Raw genomic sequence first — 17,544 nt, 5'->3', positions numbered from 1 at the left:
CATATATAAACAGTAAGCAGTTAGGCGATATAATAGAAGATTCCACTGTAATTGTAAGAATTTAAGTAAAGTCAGGAAATCTAACCTGTGTATGATCCACATGATGAAAACAAACACTTGTGAAAAGCTTAGAAGCGGAGTTAAGCCAAATGCAAAGGGATTCCTTGTTTTTAATAAGGATGATATATTAAAGTATATAAAGGGTATGTAATGAAAATAGCACAGTACTGGTGCGTGAGTAGACAGATGTAAGGAGCATGAGAGAAAATCCAAAAGCAGACTTAAGGTATATGAAAATTTAGTATATGATAAAAGTGGTATTTCAAGTCACTGGGAGAAAAATACTTTTAATGACTGTTACTGAGACAATTGCTTAGTCATCTGGAAAAATAATATTTGATCCAACTCTGCAGAGTACCAGGATAAATTCCAATTTGATCAGAGGTTTAAGATGTAGAAAATGAAATACTGGAAGAAAACAATGGATTCCTGGGAATGGGGGAAATTTTCCCAACCATCCTCTCAAGTCTGGAAACCACGAGGGAAAATTTGACAAATTTGAACATTTGAATTAGAAAACAAGTACAGTATAATAAACACCATAAGCAAAAGGCAAATGGTAAACTAAGAGAAATATTCCCAACTTCTATCCAGAGTGCTTATCCTCCTAATAATAAAAGTGTTTCTAAAAATTATGAAGGAAAAAAATCACAACCTCATAGAAAAAGGGTAAACTTATGTCAAAAGCTCATGGAAAATAAGTGCAAATGATCCTTAAAGGTGACAATGTATTTATAGCAGGAGAACTACAAATTAAAACTATGATGAAAAGCCCTATTTTCACCTACCAGAATTGCAAAAACAAACCAAAAAAGTAAGTTTGGCATTATACTTTCTGCGTGAAACTGTGGGGAAAGTAAGGCATTCAGCAATATTGTCGGTGGGGAGGTAGAATGTTAAAACTCTGGTGGAATGGAATTTGGCAACATCTAGGTAGATTATAAATGCATTCCTTTTTGACCCAGCAATCTTCACTTTTAGAAATATATCCTGAAGATAGAATTACGAAAGTATAAAATGAGGTATATACAGGCTTGTTGCAGCATTGCTCGCAATAATGAAGGATTGGAATGACTAGCAATAGATAATTAGGAGAATAATCTATGGTGTATTACTGTACAGATGGAGAAGGAGGATGAGGAAGTTCTCTATAGGCTGCTAAGGTGTGAATTCCAAGATGTACTATTTCTTTTTTAATATAATTTATTGTCAAGTTAGCTAACATACAACGTATATAGTGTGCTCTTGGCTTCGGGAGTAGATTCCCATGATTCATCACTTACAAACAACACCCAGTGCTCATCCCAACAAGTGCCCTCCTCAGTGCCCATCACCCATTTTTCCCTCTCCCCTGTCCCCCACCCGCCATGAACTCTCATTTTTCTGTATTTAAGAGTCTCTTATGGTTTGCCACCCTCTCTGCTTGAAACCATTTTTTCCCCTTTCCCTTCCCCCGTGGTCTTAAGTTTCACAAATTCCACATATGAGTGAAAACATAAGTCTTTCTCTGACTGACTTATTTCACTTAGCATAATACCCTCCATTTCCATCAATGTTGTTGCAAATGGCAAGATTTCATTCTTTCTCATTGCCAAGTAGTATTCCATTGTATGTATAAACCACATCATCTTTATTCATTCATCAGTTGATGGACATTTGGGCTCTTTCCATAATTTGGCTATTGTTGATAGTGCTGCTATAAACACTGGGGTGCATGTGCCTCTATGAATCAGCACCCCTGTATCCTTTGGATAAATTCCTAGTAGTGCTGTTGCTGGGTCGTAGGATAATTCTATTTTTAATTAAATTTTTTGAGGAACCTCCACACTGTTTTCCAGAGCGGCTGCACCAGTTTACATCCCCACCAACAGTGTAAGAGGGTTCCCGTTTCTCCACATCCTCACCAACATCTGCTGTTTCCTGAGTTATTTTAGCCACTCTGACCAGGGTGAGGTGGTGTCTCTAATACTTGATTGGTATTTTCCTGATGATGAGCAATGTTGAGCATCTTTTCATGTGTCTGTTGGCTCCATGATGCACTACTGAGTAAAAAAATAGAATGGTGCAGAAAAGTATGTATTAAGTGCCAGTTTTTGTGGAACATGGGGTGATATTGTGTGTGTGTGGGTGTTTCTTAGCTCTGTCCACTATAAGGGCCTAAAAGCAACAATATCTCAGTAACAAAAAAATAAGAACATAATGCATATATTCTAAAAAGAAGTAATAAAAAACTAAAAATGGCTACTGAGGGAGGCAAGAGACAACAGGGAAGGGATTAGGGATGAAAACTAGACTTGGAAATGTCACTTGTATTGCACTATTGATTTTGGAACAATATAAATGTGTTATATAACAAGTAAAAACTAAAGTATTAACCCTTCTCACCGCCCCGTCCCAAAAAAAAAGCCCTATCTGAAACAAATGAACATTACATGTATTCAACAGGTAAAACTAACCAGGTTAGTTGTACTAACATAGTGAAGAATGTTTTCATCTGATTTTAGATCACAATATTAATTGTGCATCTTTAGATATGCTGTATTCTAAACACAAAAAACCTTGTATTTTCATTAAGTGGCCTATTTTTAGTGGTTATATTGGTGTGATTACTTTGAAACTATTTAGATTTCATGCGGCATAAAGCAAATAGGTAATTATGTTCATGTCATTAGGCAAAAGAATTCCCAGGATAATGATGAAAGAAAAGTCCCAGGATGGCATCTTGCAACAGGCTTGGGAAAGATTGGAGCTGGAGGAATGACTTCAGATTTCGAGAAGGATACATCTGAAGGAACAAAAGTAAACTTCATAGATTACTTGATATAGTTGAACATATTGAAAGGGATTTGCAGTTCTGTTTGAAATTTTTTTCCAACAGAAAAATTTAGTGATTACTAAAAAACATAGCAAATTAAAAAAATGCAGGAGTTATTCATTACTAACAACACAATTGAGAAAGGAAATATAATTGTAATATGCTCTGTGACTCCGTTGTGAATATTATTAGATGTTCATAAATGGTTTGATTTAATAGAACACTAATAGAAATGTTAGGATGAAGAGGGAAATATTTAGTATGGCACCATCTTCCATTTATAGTGGGACAAGGGACTGCTGGTTTTGTGACAACTCTAATAATACTACAATTTAAAAAGAAAGTATGTGTATTAGTAAAATTAAAAAAGAAAACTGTGAAGTATGTTGATTAATATTAGAGAACATTATTTTGAAAGTAGAAAAAGTTTCTTAAAATCATAAGTGGTAGTATTTTGGTAAATCTCAGCCTGTTTAATATTTAACTGTGGAGAAATTCATTATTTGTATGCTGTCTTTTCCTATGTAATCAACATAGGTTTAAAAGTACTAAGCAATGGGGCGCCTGGGTGGCTCAGGTGGTTAAGTGTCTGATTTTGGCTCAGGTCATGATTTTACGGTTTGTGGGTTCGAGCCCCGCATTGGGCTCTGTGCTGATAGCTTAGAGCCTGCAGCCTGCTTCAGATTCTGTGTCTCCCTCTCTCTTGCCCCTTCCCTGCTAACACTCTGTCTCTTTCTCCTTCAAAAATAAATAAACATTAAAAAATAATTAAAAAAAATAAAAGTACTAAGCAAAAGTTAAAATTTAATCCTTGATTTTGTAAAGCAACTGTCCTAAATAAATTCTGTCACTTCTCCTTTCTACCTTTGTCAGAAATCTGTTCCCTTTTTGTTACCTTCTTAGTTCAGGCCGTTTTTTACTTCTTAGTGTCATTGTAGCTACTTCCTATCTGTTCTTGCTTTCTCAGTTTTGTTGAAGAGTGTTTTCCTCCTCAAAAACTAGGACCTTCAAATTTTGTAAAATTTATGAAGGAAATACATATACAGTTAACAGTTTAAGTGAACACTTGTAACCACCACCACCTAGGTCAAGAAATGAATATTGCCAGTACCCCAGAAGTTCCTTGTGTGTTTCTTTTTCATCACCCATTCCCTCTCCATAGATGATAACCATTTGTCCAATAACTATGTTAATTCTCTTCACTTACCTATGGTAAATAATATAATTTAGTTTTGTCTGTTTGGGGACTTAATGTAAAAGGAATAATACTGGGTACGTTTCATTTTATTTCTTGGTGTTTCCATTTAACTGAAGGGATCAAGGGATCATCCATGTTACTGCATATAACTATAGTTCATTGATTTTTAATACTGTACAATAGTACATTGTACAAATATATCAATTTTTCTTGTTACTGGGTATTTGAAATATTGCTTGCTTTGGGCTTTTAAAAATAGTGCAGCTATTAACATTCTTGTTGATGTATCCTGCTGTTCATGTATATGAGTACTGAATTTTGGACTGAAAACTAAAATCTTCAACTCAACTCTCCTATACCTATCAGCGGTTAACATGCATTCCTGTTGACTAAGCTGGGGATGCTCACAACATTTGGTGTTATTCATCTTTTTATTTATCAGTCTGATGGGCTGAGTTTCTTGTTAATGTCTTTGAATCTCATATGCTTTTGCCAAGTACCAGTTAGGTTGAGCATCTTTCATATGCATATTGACCATTTGGATTTCAGCTATCATGAAGTGCTTACTCAAGTCTTTGCCATCTACTTATTGGGTTTATTTTCATTTTAATAGGAGTTCTTTAATATTGTAGGTATCTTATCTCATTCTGTTCATCTTTTTTTTTATAGTCTTTGAATTAGTTAAATTTATGAATCATACTATGTGGTTAGTGCATTAGCTTCAAGAATCTTTTCATACCCTAAAGTAACGAAATTATCTTTCTCTGTTCTCTTTTAAAAGCTCTATAGTTTTGCCCTTTACCTTTAAATTTTTGTTTCAACTGCATTTGATGTGTGTGTGTGCGTGTGTGTGTACGTACCAAGAGGTTGAAATCAACCTTCATCTTTTACTAGCTGTCCTAACACCATTACTGAAAATACCATTCTTTTCCTAATACACTGCTATCCTTATCAGTTATTGGGTATTTATGTATGAGTGAGTTTGTTTCTCAGCACTTGATCTATTTCTCAGCCAGTTCTCCTCTGTTCGTTTATTTATCACTCCCTGAACCAGTGCCACTCTCTCTTAATCACTATGTCTTTACTATAGATTTTGGTAACTGGTAAAACAGGTCTTTATGTAAACTCTGGCCACCACTTGTTATTACTCTCCAGAAGTGTCTTTTGATTATTTTTAGCTCTTTGAGTTATCACATAAATTTTGGAATCCATTTTCAAATTCCACAAAGAACCTGATAGGATTGTGGGAAATTGTTAGATTAATTTCGGTAGAATTTGTATGTTTGTAATAGTGAGTTTTCTAATCCACAGCTATGCGATCTCTTACTATGTTTTCTTTAGTGACTTATTAAACAAGTATAATTATTCCCATGGGAAATTTGCACATACTCTCTTAGGACTTTTCCTGGGAACTTGATAGTTTTTGATGCTCTTATAAATGGCATTCTGTTTTAACTTCATTTTTACCTTTTTGTTCCTGGTAAATAAAACTACAAATGTGTAGTTTTTCTTTAAAGTTTTTCTTTAAAGTAGCTTTGTTGAATCTTAATAGTGCAAGTAATTTTCTTTAGCTTTTTGGGCTTTTCAACATTTATAGTCGTATCATCTACATGTAATCATATCATCTGTGAATAACAACATTTTTTCTTGCATTTCTAATCCTTAAACATTTCCTCTTTCTTGCTTTACTGTGTTGCCTAAAATCTCTAGTATGTTATATCTTCTATAAAATTATAGGTGCTGTTTTAATATATACAACATATAATATATTCTTTTAATAGCATACTATTCACCTTGCTGGTGTGAGAGATTCCTGCCCTAAGGTTATACGAATGGCTCACGATACAACACTGGACAGATGAGATTGACAGCAGTTTATTAGTCACATATACTCACAGCTTTGGGGGAAGACACTGCAGGCCGTGCAAGGCCACACAGCATTGTACTTGAGGGCAGGGTGAAAAGCCAGGTACCATGGGAGACAGGCTATATGTATACTGTTAGAAAATTGGGGTGTCTGCTGGTTCCCCAGAGAGGATGTGATTGGCTTGTTTGAATAATTCTGCAAGCTGGCAGGGAATTGAAACCCACTATTCAAGGATAAGCAGGAATTGTTCCTGGTCCCTGTGATACAGGAGACACGTTTGGGTAGGGGGCCTTATCTTTATGAGTTTTCAAGGATGTTCCAAGTTTACCAGAATTGAGGCAGCACATAATATTAAGCCTTAATTTTAGGCCTTCTTTTTTTTTTTTTTTAATCTTGAATAGATTTTTTTTTTTAAAATCTTGAATCGACTTTTTAAAAAGTCAGACACCTTTTATGTATCTAGTAAGTATCTAATTTTTCCCTTTTATCTATTGGGTGGTGGATTCTAAGAATTGATTTTCTCATAAAATAATCTCGCATTTCTAGGCCAGAGGACTATTTAGTGATGGCATTTTATCCTTTTTACATGTTGCAGAATTTGGTTTGCCTATATTTTGTGATTTTTGCTTCTATGGTTATGGGTTATGTAGACTGATTTTCCTTTTCTACTTCTTTTTCTGTTTTTTGGAATAGGTTGAGAAGAGTAGGTGTTAACTTTTTAAATGTTTGGTAGAATTCACCTGTGAAACTATCTGATCCTGGAGTTTTTATTTTTTGGGAGTTTTTAGATTTTTGATTAAATTTTTTGGTGGTTATCAGTCTGTTCAGGTTTCCTCTTTTTTCCTGTTTCACTTTTGCTAATGTATATTTCTGGGAATTGATCCATTTCTTCTAGGTTGTTGAGTTTGTTGGCATGTAATTTTTCATAATATTCTCTTATAATTGTTTGTATTTCTGTGCTGTTGGTTGTTACTTCTCTTCTTTCATTTGTGATATTATTTATTTGGGTCCTTTCTCTTCTTTTTCATAAGTCTGGCTAGAGGTTGATCAATTTAATCAGTTTTTTCAAAGAACCAGCTGTGGGTATCCTTGATCTGTTCTATTGTTTTTTTAGTTTCTGTTATCATTTATTTCTGCTTTAATCTTTATTATAGCCTTCCTTCTGCTGACTTTAGGCTTCATTTGTTGTTCTAGTTCCTTTAAGATGTAAGGTTCAGTGGTTTGAGATTTTTCTTTCTTCTTGAGGTACACTTGTATTGCCCTATACTTCCCTTTTAGGACTACTTTTGCTGTATCCCAAAGATTTTGGACCATTGTGTTTTCATTTTCATTCATTTCCATGTATTTTTTTTTAGCATGTTGATTAGTGTCCATGTATTTGTGGTCTTTGCAGATTTCTTTCTTGTAGTTGACTTGCAGTTTCATAGTATTGTGGCCAGAAAAGGTGCATGGTATGACTTCAGTCTTGTGTATTTCTTTTTTTGTTTGTTTGTTTGTTTGTTTGTTTCAGTGTATGAAGTTTATTGTCAAATTGGTTTCCATACAACACCCAGTGCTCATCCCAAAAGGTGCCCTCCTTAATACCCATCACCCACCCTCCCCTCCCTCCCACCCCCCATCAACCCTCAGTTTGTTCTCAGTTTTTAAGAGTCTCTTATGCTTTGGCTCTCTCCCACTCTAACCTCTTTTTTTTTTTTTTTCCTTCCCCTCCCCCATGGGTTTCTGTTAAGTTTCTCAGGATCCACATAAGAGTGAAACCATATGGTATCTGTCTTTCTCTGTAGGACTTATTTCACTTAGCATCACACTCTCCAGTTCCATCCACGTTGCTACAAAGGGCCATATTTCGTTCTTTCTCATTGCCATGTAGTACTCCATTGTGTATATAAACCACAATTTCTTTATCCATTCATCAGTCAATGGACATTTAGGCTCTTTCCATAATTTGGCTATTGTTGAGAGTGGTGCTATCAATATTGGGGTACAGGTGCCCCTATGCATCAGTACTCCTGTATCCCTTGGGTAAATTCCTAGCAGTGCTATTGCTGGGTCATAGGGTAGGTGTATTTTTAATTTTTTGAGGAACCTCCACACTTTTCCAGAGCGGCTGCACCAATTTGCATTCCCACCAACAGTGCAAGAGGGTTCCCGTTTCTCCACATCCTCTCCAGCATCTATAGTCTCCTGATTTGTTCATTTTGGCCACTCTGACTGGCTTGAGGTGATATCTGAGTGTGGTTTTGATTTGTAGTTCCCTGATGAGGAGTGACATTGAGCTTCTTTTCATGTGCCTGTTGGCCATCTGAATGTCTTCTTCAGAGAAGTGTCTATTTATGTTTTCTGCCCATTTGTTCACTGGGTTATTTATTTTTCAGGTGTGGAGTTTGGTGAGCTCTTTATAGATTTTGGATACTAGCCCTTTGTCCGATATGTCATTTGCAAATATCTTTTCCCATTCCGTTGGTTGCCTTTTAGTTTTGTTGGTTGTTTCCTTTGCTGTGCAGAAGCTTTTTATCTTCATAAGGTCCCAGTAATTCATTTTTGCTTTTAATTCCCTTGCCTTTGGGGATGTGTCAAGTAAGAAATTGCTACGGCTGAGATCAGAGAGGTCTTTTCCTGCTTTCTCCTCTAGGGTTTTGATGGTTTCCTGTCTCGCATTCAGGTCCTTTATCCATTTTGAGTTTATTTTTGCAAATGGTGTAAGAAAGTGGTCTAGTTTCAATCTTCTGCATGTTGCCGTCCAGTTCTCCCAGCACCATTTGTTAAAGAGACTGTCTTTTTTCCATTGGATATTCTTTTCTGCTTTGTCAAAGATTAGTTGGCCATACGTTTGTGGCTCTAGTTCTGGGGTTTCTATTCTATTCCATTGGTCTATGTGTCTGTTTTTGTGCCAATACCATGCTGTCTTGATGATTACAGCTTTGTAGTAGAGGCTGACGTCTGGGATTGTGATGCCTCCTGCTTTGGTCTTCTTCTTCAAAATTACTTGGGCTATTCAGGGCCTTTTGTGGTTCCATATGAATTTTAGGATTGCTTGTTCTAGTTTCGAGAAGAATGCTGGTGCAATTTTGCTTGGGATTGCATTGAATATGTAGATAGCTTTGGGTAGTATTGACATTTTGACAATATTTATTCTTCCAATCCATGAACACGGAATGTTTTTCCATTTCTTTATGTCTTCTTCAATTTCCTTCATAAGCTTTCTACAGTTTTCAGCATACAGATCTTTTACATCTTTGGTTAGATTTATTCCTAGGTATTTTATGCTTGGTGCAATTGTGAAGGGGATCAGTTTCTTTATTTGTCTTTCTGTTGCTTCATTGTTAGTGTATAAGAATGCAACGGATTTCTGTACATTGATTTTGTATCCTGCAACTTTGCTGAATTCATGTATCAGTTCTAGTAGACTTTTGGTGGAGTCTGTCGGGTTTTCCATGTATAATATCATGTCATCTGCAAAAAGCGAAAGCTTGACTTCATCTTTGCCAATTTTGATGTCTTTGATTTCCTTTTGTTGTCTGATTGCTGATGCTAGAACTTCCAACACTATGTTAAACAACAGCGGTGAGAGTGGACATCCCTGTGGTGTTCTTGATCTCAGGGAAAAAGCTCTCAGTTTTTCCCCATTGAGGATGATGTTAGCTGTGGGCTTTTCATAAATGGCTTTTATGATGTTTAAGTATGTTCCTTCTATCCCAACTTTCTTGAGGGTTTTTATTAAGAAAGGTTGCTGAATTTTGTCAAAGGCCTTTTCTGCATCGATTGACAGGATCATATGGTTCTTTTCTTTTATTAATGTGATGTATCACATTGATTGATTTGCAAATGTTGAACTAGCCCTGCAGCCCAGGAATGAATCCCACTTGATCATGGTGAATAATTCTTTTTATATGCTATTGAATTCGATTTGCTAGTATCTTATTGAGAATTTTTACATCCATATTCATCAGGGATATTGGCCTGTAGTTCTCTTTTTTTACTGGGTCTCTGTCTGGTTTAGGAATCAAAGTAATACTGGCTTCATAGTATGAGTCTGGAAGTTTTCCTTCCCTTTCTATTTTTTGGAATAGCTTGAGAAGGATAGGTATTATCTCTGCTTTAAACGTCTGGTAGAACTCCCCTGGGAAGCCATCTGGTCCTGGACTCTTATTTGTTGGGAGATTTTTGATGACTGATTGAATTTCTTCGCTGGTTATGGGTCTGTTCAAGCTATTTCCTCCTGATTGAGTTTTGGAAGAGTGTGGGTGTTTAGGAATTTGTCCATTTCTTCCAGGTTGTCCAGTTTGTTGGCATATAATTTTTCATAGTATTCCCTGATAATTGCTTGCATTTCTGAGGGATTGGTTGTAATCATTCCATTTTCATTCATGATTTTATCTATGTGGGTCATCTCCCTTTTCTTTTTGAGAAGCCTGGCTAGAGGTTTATCATTTTGTTTATTTTTTCAAAAAACCCACTCTTGGTTTCATTGATCTGCTCTACAGTTTTTTTAGATTCTATAGTGTTTATTTCTGCTCTGATCTTTATTATTTCTCTTCTTCTGCTGGATTTAGGCTGTCTTTGCTGTTCTGCTTCTATTTCCTTTAGGTGTGCTGTTAGATTATGTATTTGGGATTTTTCTTGTTTCTTGAGATAGGCCTGGATTGCAATGTATTTTCCTCTCAGGACTGCCTTCGCTGCCTCCCAAAGCGTTTGGATTGTTGTATTTTCATTTTCGTTTGTTTCCATATATTTTTTAATTTCTTCTCTAATTGCCTGGTTGACCCATTGATTCTTTAGTAGGGTGTTCTTTAACCTCCATGCTTTTCGAGGTTTTCCAGACTTTTTCCTGTGTTTGATTTCAAGCTTCATAGCATTGTGGTCTGAAAGTAAGCATGGTATGATTTCAATTATTGTATACTTATGAAGGGCTGTTTTGTGACCTAGTATGTGATCTATCTTGGAGAATGTTCCATGTGTACTCGAGAAGAAAGTATATTCTGTTGCTTTGGGATGCAGACTTCTAAAGAGATCTGTCAAGTCCATCTGATCCAATGTATCATTCAGGGCCCTTGTTTCTTTATTGACCGTGTGTCTAGATGATCTATCCATTGTTGTAAGTGGGGTATTAAAGTCCCCTGCAAATACCACATTCTTATCAATAAGGTTGCTTATGTTTGTGAGTAATTTTTTTATATATTTGGGGGCTCCTGTATTCGGCACATAGACATTTATAATTGTTAGCTCTTCCTGATGGATAGACCCTGTGATTATTATATAATGCCCTTCTTCATCTCTTGTTATGGCCTTTAATTTAAAGTCTAGTTTGTCTGATATAAGTATGACTACTCCAGCTTTCTTTTGACTTCCAGTGGCATGATAAATAGTTCTCCATCCCCTCACTCTCAATCTGAAGGTGTCCTCAGGTCTAAAATGAGTCTCTTGTAGACAGCAAATAGATGGGTCTTGTTTTTTTATCCATTCTGATACCCTATGTCTTTTGGTTGGTGCATTTAGTCCATTGACATTCAGTGTTATAGAAAGATATGGGTTTAGAGTCATTGTGATGTCCATAGGTTTCATGCTTGTAGTGATGTCTCTGGTACTTTGTCTCACAGGATCCCCCTTAGGATCTCTTGTAGGGCTGGTTTAGTGGTGACGAATTCCTTCAGTTTTTGTTTGTTTGGGAAGACCTTTATCTCTCCTTCTATTATAAATGACAGAGTTGCTGGATAAAGGATTCTTGGCTGCCTATTTTTTCTGTTCATCACATTGAAGATCTGCCATTCCTTTCTGGCCTGCCAAGTTTCAGTAGAGAGATCAGTCACGAGTCTTATAGGTCTCCTTTTATATGTTAGAGCACATTTATCTCTAGCTGCTTTCAGAATTTTCTCTTTATCCTTGTATTTTGCCAGTTTCACTATGATATGTCATGCAGAAGATCGATTCAACTTACATCTGAAGGGAGTTCTGTGCCTCTTGGATTTCAATGCCTTTTTCCTTCCCCAGATCTGGGAAGTTCTCAGCTATTATTTCTTCAAGTACTCCTTCAGCACCTTTCCCTCTCTCTTCCTCCTCCGGAATACCAATTATGTGTAGATTATTTCTCTTTAGTGCATCACTTAGTTCTCTAATTTTCCCCTCATACTCCTGGACTTTTTTATCTCTCTTTTTCTCAGCAGCTTCTTCTTTTTCCATAATTATATCTTCTAGTTCACCTATTCTCTCCTCTGCCTCTTCAATGCGAGCCGTGTTTTCTCCATTTTATTTTGCAACTCACTGATAGCATTTTTTAGCTCCTCCTGGCTGTTTCTTAGTCCCTTGATCTCTGTAGCAAGAGATTCTCTGCTGTCCTTTATACTGTTTTCAAGCCCAGTGATTAATTTTATGACTATTATTCTAAATTCACTTTCTGTTATATTGTTTAAATCGTTTTTGATCAGTTCGTTAGCTGTTGCTATTTCCTGGAGATTCTTTTGAGGGGAATTCTTCTGTTTGGTCATTTTGGATAGTCCCTGGAGTGGTGCGGGACTGCGGGGCACTTCCCCTGTGCTGTCTTGAATAACTTGCGTTGGTGGGCGGGGCCGCATGGCCACAGTCAGACTGGTGTGTGCCTTTTCTTCCCCTCTCCTAGGGGCGGGATTCACTGTGGGGTGGTGTGGGCCATCTGGGCTACTTGCACACTGCCAGGCTTGTGGTGCTGGGGGTATTAGCTGGGGTGGATCGGCAAGGTGCACGGGGGGGGGGGGGGGGGGGCCGGAGTGGCAGGCTCAGCTCGCTTTTCCTTCGGAGATCCGCTTAGGGAGGGGCCCTGCTTTTCCTTCGGAGATCCGCTTAGGGAGGGGCCCTGCGGCACCGGGAGGGAGTCACACCCCCCCAGAGGGATGCTTGTTTGCGCTGCAAGCAAGTTCCCTGCAGGACCAGTTCCCTTTGGGATTTTGGCTGGGGGATGGGCAAGGGAGATGGCACTGGTGAGCGCCTTTGTTCCCCACCAAACTGAGGTCTGTTGTCTGGGGCTCAACAACTCTCCCTCCCGTTGTCCTCCAGCCCTCCCGTTCTCCGAGCAGAGCTGTTAGCTTATAACCTTCTAGATGTCAAGTCTCGCTTGCTGTTGGAACACACTCCGTCTGGCCCTGCCGCATTTGCAAGCCAGACTCGGGGGCTCTGCTTGGCCGGCTGGCCGCCCTTCCACCCTGGCTCCCTCCCGCCAGTCCGTGGAGCGCACACCGCCTCGCCGCCCTTCCTACCCTCTTCCGTGGGTCTCTCGTCTGCACTTGGTTCCGGAGACTCCGTTCTGCTAGTCTTCTAGCGGTTTTCTGGGTTATTTAGGCAGTTGTACGTGGAATCTAAGTGACCAGCAGGACTCGTGGTGAACACAGCGTCCTCCTACTCCGCCATCTTCCCAGGATTCCTGTTAGAATGTCCAAAATCAGGGACACTGACAACATCAAATGCTGGGGAGGATGTGGAATAACAGGAACCCTCATTCATCGCTGAGGGACCCCCAGATCTTTAAGGGCTGAGAAGTGGTCATTGTTGTATGGGGAGGTGGAGAAGGGAGACACCAGCCCAAAGAATCCTTGCTAGGAACAGACAGGTACTAAGGAGGCAGGTGAACAAGCAGGATCGAGTCTTGTGTATTTCTTGAGGTCTGTTTTCTGACCTAAGATGTGATCTGTTCTGGAGAATGTCCCATGTGCACCTGGGAAAAAAAAACGTGTATTCTGCTGTTTTAGGATAGAATGTTCTAAATATATCTGTTAAGTCCATCTGGCCCAGTGTGTCATTAAAAGCCATGGTTTCCTTATTTGTTTTCTGTTTAGACGATGTGTCCATTGATGTAGGTGGGGTGTTAAAGTGCCCTACTATTGCTGTATAATTATTAATTCTTTGATGTTTGTTATTTTATATATTTGGGTGTCCCATGTTGGGTGCATAAATATTTGTTACACTGTCTTGTTGGATTGTTCCCTTTATTATTGTATAGTGCCCTTCTTTGTCTCTTGTTAGAGTCTTTATTTTAAACTCTAGTTTGTCCAATATAAATATTGCCACTCTGGCTTTCTTTTGACACTCATTTGCATGATAAATGTTTCCCCATCCCCTCACTTTCAATCTGCAGGTGTCTTTAGGTCTAAAATGAACCTCTTGTAGGTAGTATGTAGATGGGTCTTAATGTTTGTTTGTTTGTTTTATCTACTCTGTCACTCTGTGTGTTTTGATTGGAGTGTTTAGTACATTGACATTCAAGTAATTATTGATACCTATGGATTTAGTGTCATTTTATTACTTGTTTAGTGGTTTCTGGAAATTTTCTCTGATCTTCCTTGTCTTTTGTGTTTTGCTGATTTTCTTTAGTAATAAATTTGGCATTTTTTTTGCACGTTTATTAGTAGGTTTTGATATATGATTGCCATTAGGTTTGTATATAACCTCTTCTGCAAATAGCTTTCTGTATTAAGTTGATGATTGTTCACATTTGAGTCGATTCTTTTCTCCTCTCCTCCAAATAAATTTTATTTCTTGAAATACATTTTCTGCCTCCTTTTTTCTCTCTTCTTCTTGGACTTCTATAAGAAGAATGTTATTAAATTTGATGGAGTCACAGAGTTCCCTAAGTCCATTCTTGTGTTCCATAATTCTCTCTTTGGCTTAGCTTGATTAATTTCCATTGCTTTGTTTTCGAGGCTATTAATTCATTCCTCTGCTTCTTCTTCCAGCCTATTGTTCATTGCATCAAGTGTGTTTCTAATCTCATTTATTACACTCTTCATCTCTAATTCTTTTGTAACTGTTTTATCTCTGTTGTAAGGCTCTCATTGATGTCTTCTATTCTTTTCTCAACCCCAGTGAGTATCCTTAGGATCATTGCTTTAAATTCTCCATCAGGCATGTTACTTATATCTGTTTCACTTAGATCTCTGCCTTTGGCTTTATCTTGTTCTTTCATTTGGGATAAATTCCTCTGTCTTCATACCTTGTCTAAGTCTCTACCTCCTTCTCTGTGTTAAAAAAGGTAGTTATGTCTTCTGGTCCTTAAAGTAATGGCCTTATGAAGAAGAGATCATGGTGCTTCAGGGAGTGTCTCTGGTGGGTGCTGCATGCACTCTGCTGTTGTGTTGTGGCTGCTCTCTCCTTCAGGCCCATTGGTCAGTGTTTGGGCCTGCTATGGTCTGTGTTTGGTTCCTGGTCTGAGTGTGGCAAGTTTTAACTAGGTGTGCTTTGGTCTGCTTGTGAAATGAGACTTTCACTACCTCCACCTGAACTGAGACCCTGCAAAACTCTCTGGTCAGGAGAAGTGATGTAGGCCAGGGTCTGTGCTGGTTCTGTGCTTTGGGACTAAATCAGGTATGACTGAGAAGGGCACTTCCACAAGAGTGCAGGGGAGTGGTGCTTGGTGTAAACAAGTTAGGCACCCATTGTTGGTACTGTGCTGTTTCCCCACAGGTGGCTCTGTGTTTCTGCTGACAGATGGGGGAGGGAAATAGCACCATCCAGCTCCTTTGCTCCCTGAAAGGTGTCTCTGTACACTGCCTTTCAGGGATGCTCTCTGAAAAAAGTGAATTAAATCTGCCCACTCTGTGCCCCAGGCACTCTTCAGATAGATTGCTGTTTCCATACTGTATGCTCCTAGGCTGTTTGCCTGTCTTCTCTCCAGGAGCAGTGAAGTGCCATTGGCGCTCTATCACAGCCAAGCCTGCTGACCTTTAAAACTCCAGGCTTTAAGCCCCACTGGTCGAAAAAACTCATGAAACTCCATCCTTGTTTTCTAAGCCAGTGGTTTGGCAGAAATGTTCTCATTTGTATTCCCCTGTGTGCTTCTCTCTCTGTCTCTCTCTCACCTTTATTTGTGACCACAGCTCCCTCCTCTCCTCCACACAGCAGCCATGATCTATTTCTCCCCTAAACTACATCTCAGCCCTTCCTACCTTCTGCAACGTGGCCTCTTCTCTCACCTTTAGTTGTAGAGTTTGTTCTGTCAGTTTCAGGTCAATTTCTAGGTTATTCAGGATGTTTTGATAGTTACCTAGTTGTATTCATGGGTTGAGGTGAGCCCAGGGTCCTCCTGCTCCACTACCATCTTCCTTTTGTTCATTTGTGATTTTCCTTTTTTTATTCTACTCTTACGAGGTTTCCTGTAGAGTTATGTGAGCTTTATAAGATGGAGAGTGCCACCCTTTTCAGTTCTCTGAAAGAATTTGTGTAAGATTGTAATTCTTTCTTTCTCGAATATATAATAGTAATCAGTGCTTTGTGCTTTTCTTTGTGGGAAGATTTTTGACTTTTGAATCAGTTTTCTTAAAGTTTTATCTATAATAAGACTTTTCAGGTTTTCTGTTTCACTTGAGAAAGTATGACAGTTCAATTGATTTTCTTGTAATTCATTTTGGTTTACTATGCATTACCAACATTTTGAATATTTTTTCAATTGTGGTAAAATATACATGATGTATAATTTACCAATGTAACCATTTTTAGGCATAAAATTTCATGGCATTAAGTACAAATATAATGGTGTGTAACCATCGCCACTATTTCCAGAACATTTTTCCTCATCCTAAGTAGACATTCTGTACTCACTAAACAATAACTCGTTTCCTCCTCCCTGCCCCTTGTAACCTCTCTTTCACTTTCTGTCCTTCTGAATTTGCCTTATAGATACCTCATATAAGTAGAATTATATAGCATTTGTCCTTTTTTTGTCTGCTTTATTTCGTTTAGTATTTTCAAGGATTATCAATGTTGTAGCATGTATCAGAATTTCATTCCTTTTAATGACTGAATAATACTCTATTTTATAGATACAGCACATTTTATTTATTCATTCATCTATGATGGACACAGGCACAATTTCCCTGTTGTGAATAATGCTGCTGTATGATGTATGAGTCTTGTTTTCAGTTCTGTGGAGCATGTATCTAGTAGGAGTGGAAATGCTAGATCATATGGTATATTCTGTGGTTAATTCTTTGACGAATCACTAAACTGTTTTCTGCATTGGCTGCACCATTTGATCTGCTGTATCCCTTTAGCCATGTCTGAGGGTCTAATTTCTCCACATCCTCTGCACAACTCTTATATTCCTTGTTTTCTCCTCCCCCCACCCCCCTCCACCCCCGCTTGGATAATAGCCATTCTTATGAGTTTGAAGTGGTATCTTAGTGCGGTTTTTTACATTTCCCTAATGATTAATGATGAGAATATTTCATATGCTTGTTTGCTGTTGGTGTATCTTTTTTGGAGATATGTCTATTTAAGTCCTTTGCCTGGTTCTGAATTTTTGTTGAGTTGTAGGGATTCTTTATAGATTCTAGATATTAAAACCTTATTAGATGTGATTTGCAAATATTTTTCTCCGTGTGTTGTCTTTTCACCCTAATAGTGCTATTTGATGTACAACAGTTTTACGTTCTGATTAAGTCAAAGTGACAATCATGCATAATCACAGAGTGGGACTTGGTAGGGGTCAGTCTCTTCACTGAAACAACCAATAGACTGGAGAAAATGACTAGAATCTGCTATTTCAGACTCTGGACCTTGGACAGACTCTTAAAAGAAGCAGGAGAGTGCTTGATGAAGGGAGAGGCTGGTGCCCTTTGGCAGAGGGCTCCAAAAATTTGGGGT

General features: G+C 38.1%; 1 protein-coding gene across 4 annotated transcripts in view; it reads left to right on the top strand.

Annotated features, from left to right (window-relative positions):
- The window catches only part of TRIM24 (tripartite motif containing 24), a 126,175-nt gene that overhangs the window by 26,457 nt on the left and 82,174 nt on the right, over positions 1-17,544 (top strand). The gene's annotated exons all lie outside the window — the stretch shown is intronic.

The sequence above is a fragment of the Acinonyx jubatus genome, chromosome A2 (assembly GCF_027475565.1).
Source record: "Acinonyx jubatus isolate Ajub_Pintada_27869175 chromosome A2, VMU_Ajub_asm_v1.0, whole genome shotgun sequence".
NCBI lineage: Eukaryota > Metazoa > Chordata > Mammalia > Carnivora > Felidae > Acinonyx > Acinonyx jubatus.
This window is presented reverse-complemented; position numbering and strand designations above follow the sequence as displayed.